The following is an 11,223-nucleotide window of genomic DNA, read 5'->3' as shown; positions in this document are numbered from 1 at the left end:
ACGATAGTACAAATAACTCCGTTGCATGGCTTGATGTGAAGAGAAGATGGTGCATGCGATACATGGGGGCGAACCTGTACACAAGGTACTGCAGCAAGTCTCTTGTAAAGAGATTCAAAGGGTTGTGTTTGCAAAACCAGCAGGCGAAGTTCAATGAGATATGGAGAGAGTTAAATGAGACCACTCATAAGATGATGGTAGATCAACAAGCATAGGAGGACTATCTGTGAATGTAAATGGTTAGGGGATAAACTTTTGTTAGCCGTTCATGTGCTACGTTTAGCCAGTAGAGAGCAGAAAAGCTGGCGGAGCATTGGGCTCTAATCCATGACACTTATGGTGTCAGTTAGCACATAGAATTATCCTTTCGTATGGAAACATGCCTTCTAAAATTATTGTCTATCCCATGTTAGGTACACCATCATGACAACGAACACAGCAGAGGCGTTCAACAATATCCTAAAGGGAGTACGTGGCCTCCTGTTGTGTGCTATCATTGAGCTCACATTCTATAAAACGGCGGACTACTTTTGAGACCATGGTAATGCTGCAATGAATTGCAGCACGCGGTCCGCACCTAAGGTTGAAATATACTTAATGAACCGTGAAGCTTGAATATATTATAATTTATTATTCACCTACTTATTGAACCATGTAGCTTGAAAGTATTATCATGGCTCATGGTGGTCTTCCCGAGCTTCTTCAGTAGGAGTACAATGAGAACCATAGGGGACAGATGATTTTCATAGGGCAGTAGGTACCACGATTATATGTGTTTTTTAATTTCTATGATAATTTGCTACTAACTCAGTACATGTATTAGATACCTTTTGCAGTTGCTTTCATTACGAGCCCGGAGTGTCCACACGACTAAGGAGTTAGACCATCAATTCCACGAGCTACTCGTACAAGCATGACTACTACCTTTCGCTCTCATGATGGCCAGAGCTCCCATGGCGGGTGGTGGTAGGATACCTCTCCCGTCAATTGAGGAGCCATTGCTCACAGGTCTCATCGACCGGTGGCATCCTGAGACGCACACATTCCACTTTTCTTTTGGCGAGATGGTCGTAACATTGAGGGATGTGGCCATGCTGACCGAGCTGCCAATTAGGGGCGCCCTATTAGTTGTTTCGTGACCAGCAAAGAAGCAGTGGAAGGGTTACGTTAAGGGTAGGTAATTATTTGTTATGTAATGCACTTCAAATATTGTAGTGCTATTCAAGCTTCATTGAGCCTCTGCATCTTGTAGGTTTGGTGTGCAATATGATAAGAAGGATGTTGGTCTCTCCATGTCCTGGATTCATGGGTTGCCACAGTTCGGTCCATGCCCATCAGATGCGGACGAGGGTACAATTATACAACACTATGAGATAAACTTATATGTCCTGCTGGGAGGCATCATGTTCTACAATACGGTAGGTAATTATGTCATCCCCTATATTGTATGGTTAACAAGTCAGCTCACGTCACATCCTTATGAGCCGACATCTTACAGTTGGAGATCTGTTGTGCTGGCTGCCACCTACAGAGGATTGTGTGATACAACCCAGCGATCAAAGAAGAAGGGATCAATTATAGGTCGTCTACACCTCTTAAAGTTATAGAGCTGGGAGTACCTCTCAGTTTGTTGACCTTGGGTGCTAAAAAGCTAATATCTAGTCCCCATCTCCGATGACATTGCAGATGACATGAGGCCTATGGTGGGGTATCAGTGGATGCATGTCAGGCTGAGATGGAGTCAGCAGTAAGACCATGGTAGCTACTCCCGGGTGATCAGTGATTTGGACGTCCTTACACCGATCCCGTGGAGTGGGATCCATGGTGTATAGTATGAGTGACCAAAATTGTGACTAGAGGGCTTATCACATCATATTGTTGGCATAACTCAAACTTATGGATGACAAAATGCTTCTTATTGTACATGAATAATGTGGAAGCAAATTTTTCTGAGTGTGTACAGAGGCAGTTCGGATACCGACAGGTGGTGCCAATACCTACCCCACGAGACACCAGTTAGGCACACTTGTAAGTGTGTTATTGTAGGTAGCATTAGTACCTTTGCTGATCCATGTTAATAAATTTTAACTGTTTCTGTCACTTACAGAAGGAGCGCACAGGGGGGCGGAGGCATGCGGGACTGGGCATTCATGAATGCCGAGCACCTACAGAGGTGGACGAAATCGGCCGCGGTGGATGTCGTCGTCCTTGCTGGATAATACAATGATACCATGTACTGGGAGTACCTTTCATGGTACCATCCACGCACGCGTGCCACCTTACTCAGCGAACTTATAGAGCATTGACCCATCACAAGGAGGTCATTGACTGCACGTAACAACCTCTCGTCCTCGTGTAGTCCCGGAGAGGGTTTTGATCCCTCAGTATTGATGACCCGCTTGCTTCCCCACAAGCTTGATCTACCTGCGTATGCATCTTGTATGCCTCTTCGGTCTGTATAAGATGAGGGATATGTCAGTAATACATAAGTTTAACTAATAAAAAATGTTATAAGTACCGCAACACTTAGCATAACATGAAGAAGGCGGGCACGATCCTCGGGGAAGGGTCTAGGGCCCAGCTCTATAAGTTTGCTGAGTAAGGTAGCACGCATGTGTGGACGGTACCATGAAAGATACTCCCAGTACGTGGTATCATCGAATTGTCTAGCAGGAATGACGACATCTACAGCGGCTAACTCTGTCCACCTCTGTAGGTGTTCGGCATTCACAGATGCCTAGTCCCTCATGCCTTCGCCCTCTGTGCGCTCCTCCTGTACGTGACAGAAATAGTTATAATTTATTAACATGGATTAGCAAATGTACTAATGCTACCTATAATAACACACTTACAAGTGCGCCTGACCGGTGTCTTGTGGGGGAGGTATTGGCACCACCTGCCGGTACCTGAACTGCCTCTGTACAGTTTCAGGGGAATTTGCTTCCACGTTGTTCATGTACAATAAGAAGCATTTAGTCATCCATAAGTCTGAGTCACACCAACAATATGATGTGATAAGCCCTCTAGTCGCAATTTCGGTCACTCGTGCTATACACCATGGATTTCACTCCACGAGATCGACGCTAAGGACACCCAAATCACTGATCACCCAGGAGTAGCTACCATGGTCTTGCTGCTAACTCCATCTCAGCATGGCATGCATCCACCGATACCCTACCGTAGGCCTAATGTCATCTGTAATGCCATCGAAGATGGGGACTGGATGGTAGCTCTTGAGCACCGAAGGCCGATAAATTGGGAGGTACTCCTAGCTACCGATCCCTTCTTCTTTGATAGCTGGGCTGTATCACACAATCCTCTAGAGGTGGTAGCCAGCACAATAGATCCTCAACTGCAATATGTCGGTTCATAAGGATGTGACGCGAGTTGACTCGCTAACCATATAATATGGGGGAAGACATAATCGCCTATCGAGTTATAGAACATGATGCCTCCTAGGAGGATGTACAAGTACACTTCATGGTGTTGTATAATTGTAGCCTCGTCCGCATCCAGAGAGCATGGATGGAACTATGGTAGCTTATGAATCCAGGACATAGAGAGGCCAACATTCTTGTTATCATATTGCACACCAAACCTACAAGATGCAGAGGGTCAATGAATCTTGAATAATATTACAATATTTGAAGTGCATTATATAATAAATAACTATCTACCCTCAACGTAACCCTTCCATTGCTCTTTTACTGGTCGTGAAACTACTAACGGGGTGCCCTTGATTGGCAGCCTGGTCAGCATGGTCACGTCCCTCAATGTTACGACCATCTCGTCAAAAGGAAAGTGGAACGTGTGTGTTTCAGGATGCCACCGGCCAACAAGACCTGTGAGCAGTGGCTCCTTAATTGGTGGGAGAGGTGTCTTGTCACCACTAGCCATGGGAGCTCCGGCCATCATGAGAGCAAAAGGTAGTAGTTCTGCCCATGCGAGTGGCTCATGGAATCGATGTCTAACTCCTTAGTCACGTGGACACTCCGAGCTCGCAACGGAAGAAACTACAAAAGGTATACAATATATATAATGAGCTGGTAGTAAATTATCATGCCAATTAAAAAGCACATATAATTGTAGTACCTGCTGCCCTGTGAAAATCATTCATCCCCTATGGTTCTCATCGTACCATTGCTGAAGAAGCTCGGGAAGACCACAATGAGCCATGATAATGATTTCAAGCTACATGGTTTAAGAAGTAGGTGAATAACAAATTAGAATATATTACAAGTTTCATGATTCAGTAAGTATGTGAATAACAAATTAGAATATATTACAAGCTTCATGGTTCAATAAATAGGTGAATAACAAGCTTCATGGTTCAATAAAAAAACATCGTATGTGATGCCAATACCAAATAATGTATTACAAAATAAGTAGTATGACTAATAGGTGAATAACAATTTAGAATATAAACCATGATTATGAATAACTTCAAATAACAAAATAAAATGCAACAAGTCTAATACACTACAATTCGATAGTGGCCTGATAGTTTACTGTTGGGTCAGGCATGTCCTCCTGTCATGCCAGGTTATTTGCAAGGTTTGCACTTACGTAGGCCGTCAACAGCATCTACTTCATCCATGTCACCTTGCAGCCTCATGGCTCTAGGCCTTCCAGGATCCGTGCGTCAAGCTCGGGGATAAGGTACCCATCTAGGCCCTTCGATCACTTTATAGCTACTTCCGATGTTGAAGTACCACATCTTTGGATGCCATGTGCTCCTCAATGCATCGATCGTGAAGTACGGTGCTACGTAATGTGATCCGTCATTGCCGCCTATGTCCCTGCAAGTGGCTAAGACATGCGAGCACATGATTTGGTGCAATTTTTGCTTATTGCATGTGCAGTTCACATCATGAGTCCCAAATTGATATTGCTGCATGGTGTCCCTTGCGCTATACCATGAAGCATACCTACGGCGGCACATGACCTCGAATTCATTATTGGCTAGGTCGTAGGTCCTCATCCGATGAAAGTGCACCTTGTTCCTCCTTCTGGATATGATTTCCTCCACCTTATGTGTGAACCACGTGCTGCGATTCATAGTAGTATTACCACAGTCTCAAAAGTAGTCTGCCATTCTATAGAATATAAGCTCAATTATGGCACACAACGGGAGGCCCCGTACTCCTTTTAGGACATTGTTGAATGTCTCCACTATGTTCATTATCAAGATGGTGTACCTAACATGTGATACAATAATTTTAGAAGGTTTATTTGCATAAGAAAGGGTGCAATATGATCATTTAAATTCTATATGCTAACCTAGCACCATGAGTGTCATGGATTAGGGTCCAACGCTCCGCCAGCTTCCCTGTACCCACTAGATAAACGTAGCACATGAACGGCTAACAATAATTTGTCCCCCAACCATTTACATTCGTAGATGATCCACCTGTGCTTGTAGATCTGCTATCATCTTGTGAGTGATCTCATTTAACTCTTTCCATATCTCATTAAACTTCATCTGTTGATTCTGTAGACACAACCCTTTGAATCTCTTTATAAGAGACTTGCTACGGTACCTTGTGTATAGGTTTGCTCCTAAATGTCGTATGCACCGTCTTTTCTCTACATCAGGCCATGCAATGGAGTTATTTGTGCTATCATGCAGCACATCCAACACACGCAGAAGGCCCTTGTTGTGATCTAAGATGATGCAAACTCGTTCCCTATTTCCCACGACACATGTCCTCACCAAAGTGAGGAACCACAACTAGCTATCATTGTTCTCACTCTCAACCATTATAAATGCGAGAGGAATGATCTGATTATTTACATCCGCCACTATCACTGTCATAAGGGTACCATGGTACTTGTCGCTCAGAAATATGGCATCTACACATACAACTGGCCTGCAATGTCTAAAAGCTTTGATACATTGTTCAAATGACCAGAATAACCTAATGAGGTATCAGCCAGTGGTGCTGTATGACCCATCCTCTAGCTTGAACGGATCATCCGCCATAGCCCACTGAGTCCCTGGATTTGTGATGGTAATCTTTTGTAGTAGCCTCAGAACAAAGTTTTAAGACTCCTCAAAACTTCCAAACAACATCTTCAACGCCTTCTACTTCGCTCGTCACGTGGTGTGGTAATTGATCAGTATACCTGTCTTAGTCTGCACCTCCCCCATAATAAATTTGGCGACAAATAAATGTCCGTGCCAACAAGAGTGATGAGGATTTGGGCTATGAACCTTGCATCAATGGCGTGGCTTAGATTTCTAATAGCCTCTTTGTTGCATGTATGTGGTGTGTGTCCACTGATCACAAAATTATTCTCATATTTCGGCATATGTGCTCATACAGAGTAAAGACAATTCAGGTGCTTGATACACCTGACCTCATACAACGTAGGGTTAGATAGACGTACTTGTGGTCCCTTCTTATCATTACAGCGTAGTTGCTAATAAAGTGGATAACCTCCCCTGTTATGAAACTGTTGCCCAACATGGATATCGCTATTCTAGTATCCCTAGTTAGATAAGGTATTATACTCAACAGCGGCACAATTTAGCAGCTCAGCACCACAAAAGTACTAGATTGCAGGCACCGGATCATTGTTGTCAACAGCTTCTTCATCCTCGCTACCACCGGTTGCATCATCCATGCATCATACATCAAAGTTTTCCTTCAATGTCTTGCATTAGTACAAAGCCCATGCATTGTTTCTTCTCATCTCGAACAATGTATGGACAATGACAAAACTGTTTGAAACAAGATGTGGTTGCACACCCTCTAGGATAATAGTATGAGATTGCTGGTTCACATGCAAAAAGCTCATAACATGTGATTCAGGCCATCTAGTTCATTAGGTACCTCAACCGAACTCTCTATATGCTGACAGTTCTAAATTGTTACGAGCCTCCCGTGCAAAACTGCAGGACGTTCTCTATAATAAATATGAAAGTCATACCATATCTACTAAATAAATGTACATCTAATAAAATAACTACTTAGATGTATGTACGGTACATAACTAATTACGCCCATCGATAAATAATAAATAAATTAACAGTGCAAATTAAATAGTACTATACTTAACAATGCTAAATATTTAAGTAATTACAATGCTAATTAAATTATCAATATTGAATTCTAATGAAATAATTAATAATTAGTATTGATTTAAAATATTAATTAAACTAACATGAAAGTTATATTGACCAAATATTCAATCTCATTATAAATTGAATTCAAAACTATTTTGGAAGCTAGTTTTGCTAGATTTCTTTACACCGCATTTACTCTTCCAGAAGTCAAAAGCATCAACATGCTGCTCTCAACCCAGGTGATTATCTCTTTTTTACGGTGAATACTATTATGCTTATAGTTCATAGTAAAATTTTAGTGCTCTCATTTGACAATGCACTATTAATCTATTAATAGATTTCTTTATGCTGAGTGAGCTGAAGAGAGAAAAAGACTAGTTCATGGTGAGTAGAAGATATTAAAAACATTGCTCTATTTAACTTCATAGCTACCTTTTTCTTTAACTAAGGATACGAGTTCTTGTGCACACCATTATTTTAATAGATTAAATTAAAATACTAATTAAACAGACACACATCACTATTAATTAAAAAAATTCAACTTGATAATTTTTTGGTGCATTATGATTTTAATCAAATCTTTCTGTCGAACCCAAGTTTTTAAAATCTTTTTGAAATTTATTTTTTATCTTTTACCCTTTCTTTTTCCTTTCCTTTTCTCTCTTTCCTCTCATTGCACCGACACCCTACTTACAACTATAGAGAGCATGCATGTACTAGGCCACCACCTTACGTCACCACTAGCATAAAGTGCCACCACTAGATCATCATATTATTAAACTAATTAAATAATCTAATTACACTGACTAATCAAATTCACGCTAATTACTATTATACAATATACTTACTCTAGCTAAGCAAATAATTACTATTATACAAATTCACGCTAATTACTATTACACTGATTAAGAAAATAATCAAATTTATATAATCAAACTAAGCAAATAATTAAACAAACGTAATGGATTAAACAATCTACTTACTCTAATTACTATTATTACCGTAAGTATTAATTAAATATATAATTCAAGTATTTACTGTAACTCGCGCTACTGCTCCCCATGTCTCGGACTGATTCTCCTTTCCTCGCACTGCTACTACTGCTCACCCCACGATGCTTCTACTCTCCACGTGCTGTGCTGTGCTGCTGCTTCACCTCTCCTCTTCTCCTTTGCTCGCGTTGCTCGTCTCCTCTCTGCTCATGCTGCGACTCCTTAGCAGCCTGCTCTTATCTTATAGTGAAACATGGCAGCGTGGGAGCTAACTAATTAACATAGGGACATCAGCGTGTGGGTTTAGGGACAACATCACGTGGGTTAAAAAATGACAAAAGCAAAATAACATGACATGACGTGACCAGGCACACTGAAAGTAGCAACACGACGCGACGTGAGCGAGGCCGACCTATATTTGACACCTCAAATGCTGAATACAAGGAGTTTTTAGCTCTGAGATGCCGAATATGGTGAACAGTTCCGTATTCGACACCTGAGATATCAAATATAAGAGTTTTTGGTGCCTCAGGTACTGAAATCAAATTTTTAATATTTAAAGTATCAAATACAAATGCTAGATATGTAACTATATCGATATAGTATCTATTTTGCTAAATACAGTTATATTTGTTATCTATGTTTGTTGATTACTTCGGCCCATCTCGGCCAGCAACCAATCTCATTTTTAGTACTGAAATCGCACTACATCGATATAGTATCTATTTTACTAAATACAGTTACATTTGTTATCTATGTTTGGATTACTTCGGCCCATCTCGGCCAGCAACCAATCTCATTTATGCGTCAAAAGAAGGAATCGAATTCATCTGTTCCTGTACGCTGTACCCGCCTTCTCTCACGCAGCAGCAAGAGTGCACACAGCTCTGCTGTAGCATCCATCATGAGCTCGCGCTGACAGGACCGCGTCTCTTTAGTTTTGCTCGCCAGCCGCCGCGGCTTGGTCTCCACAAGCAAGTCCGCACCGCGGCCCTACATGCATTTGCTAATAATCCTTGTGACCTTTGATTCTTTTTCCATGCCCGTATTACTTGTTCGATGCAGTAAGTTCAATTCTACAAAATACAGCAACTGTGTAGCGATTGGTTGGCGTCACGAATTGGTCCTCTCTTGAGCTCAATGGCAGTTCCGTGAATCGCAACATCACCTAAATTTGTAAACTGAGCATAGCTTGTTTGGTTAGAATTCTTAAGTAGAGCCTTTTCACATGTATTTGAGTTTCAGACTCAGTATGAGTGTTTATATTTATAAAATTGGCTATATATATTCTTAACGTTATAATATTATATAGGTATAAAAACTGAAAATTGTACTTCCTTCCTTAAAAAAAAACCTAAATTTGTCTGGTTGGCAATCTAGTCAATAAAAAAGCTAAAAGAGATTTCCTCTCACCTCCTTTCTTCGTTTTCTTCTCTGATGTCCTTTTGTTCTTCTCCCTACAATGCACCACCTTTATTTTCCTCCTGTTGCTACACAGCCCACAGTTCCATTGACGTGTAATTTATGTCTCTTGTTGAAACCACAATCCTATTACCTCGCTTCACAAACCAAAAGAAGGAAAAAAAAGGACAAAGCGGCGGCCACTAGACTTTCAACATGTGGTCTTCCCCTTCCAGTGTCACCTTCCTTCCCCCTCTTTGTTGTGTGCATGACCAAGATCACCTAAAATGTGTTCTATTACTTTTTTCACGGCAACTGTACAAATTTAATTTATGACCATCTATTTTTTTTGCTGGAATATCACCATCTATTTTTCATGTTGGTCTCGGCCGGGCACAACCCTTGTGTATACCGATATGTATATGATTTATTTCCGAATTTTATTGTGGATGTCCTGACAAGGACATGCACCATTGATTTTTGTGCTTCACTATCTTTTGCTGCTCCAGAAGTCCACATGCAGAGTGGCCGCCACACATAATGGGTTCACAAAACTATGCAATATTGATTTTTGAATTAGCAAAGAGTTAACTATGCATTTAGCTAGGTTTAGTAAATACGTTTTCTTACCAAAAATATTCAACTTTTTATTAGTATAAATACTTTTATCATGTAGATAATGTTATAATAAAATAACTAAAATTTGTTTCACTTGATTTGAAGCTCAGATGAATTAGTCATTGATTTTATAAGGTTGAGCTATTTTTTGGTTTTTTTATTGAACTTCACTGAAATTTGAGAAATGTGCTCGGTAAATCAGAAAATTCGACCGGTTTTTGATGATTACATTAAAAATGCGTTAAATGCGGAAAATTCGATCAGTTTTCGATGTAATTCGATCGGTTTTCGGTTGAATTCGAGCAGTTACCAAATATCGATTTTTACAAAGAGTTCATCTTGCCCCAGCAGGTACGGCAAGAGTTTTTTCTAAGGAGTAGACTCAAGCTTGGGGACGAAGTTTGAGAGGAAGGAATACCACGATGTATTGATGGTAGAAAAATGTATCACTCTGGAAGGAATATCACAGCGTGACTTGGTGTGCTTTCACCTTTGTATATTTTCTTGCTGTTTTTTACCCGTTTTTCCCCAGAGGACCATGGCCTCCTATTTATAGGGCCGCACGTAGCTTATGCTACAAGTTATCATAGTGTACAAATATTCGGGATTTGACCGAATTACTAGAACTTATTCTGGATAACTACCTTCTACCCTATCGGAGAGATAAATATCCACCGTGTTAATTATCGTGGTGCCTACCCCTTGAAGGGGGCGGGCCGGTCGCCAACTACGGCCCGGCGCCGCACTGTCAGGGGTGTCAGGGCAGGCACCATCATGCTGGGGTGTCAGAGCGGCGCCCACTAGCCTAGGTATTTAATGCCGATCACCTCCTCGCAGGCAACGTACGACTGGTGCTTCCCTTTTGGTAGATCTTTCCTGAGGCTTGATGAGTCACCTAGTAACCTCAGGGAAGCCGGCTCGCGCAGCGGAAGGTCGAGGCCTTGAAGACCGAGCCTTCAGGAGGCTAAGCTTTCGGAAGGCAGGGCTCCGGAAAGCAGAGGCTTCGAGAGGTTGAGGCTTTGGGGGGCTGAGCCTTCGGGAGGCAGGGCTCCTGAAGGATGGGGCTTTGGAAGGCGGATGTTTCGAGAGGCCAAGCCTTTGAGAGGCAGGGCCTTCAGGAGGCAGGGCTCCTGAAGGCAGGGG

This window comes from Phragmites australis, chromosome 15 (assembly GCF_958298935.1).
Source record: "Phragmites australis chromosome 15, lpPhrAust1.1, whole genome shotgun sequence".
NCBI lineage: Eukaryota > Viridiplantae > Streptophyta > Magnoliopsida > Poales > Poaceae > Phragmites > Phragmites australis.
Note: the sequence above shows the minus strand (reverse complement) of the source record.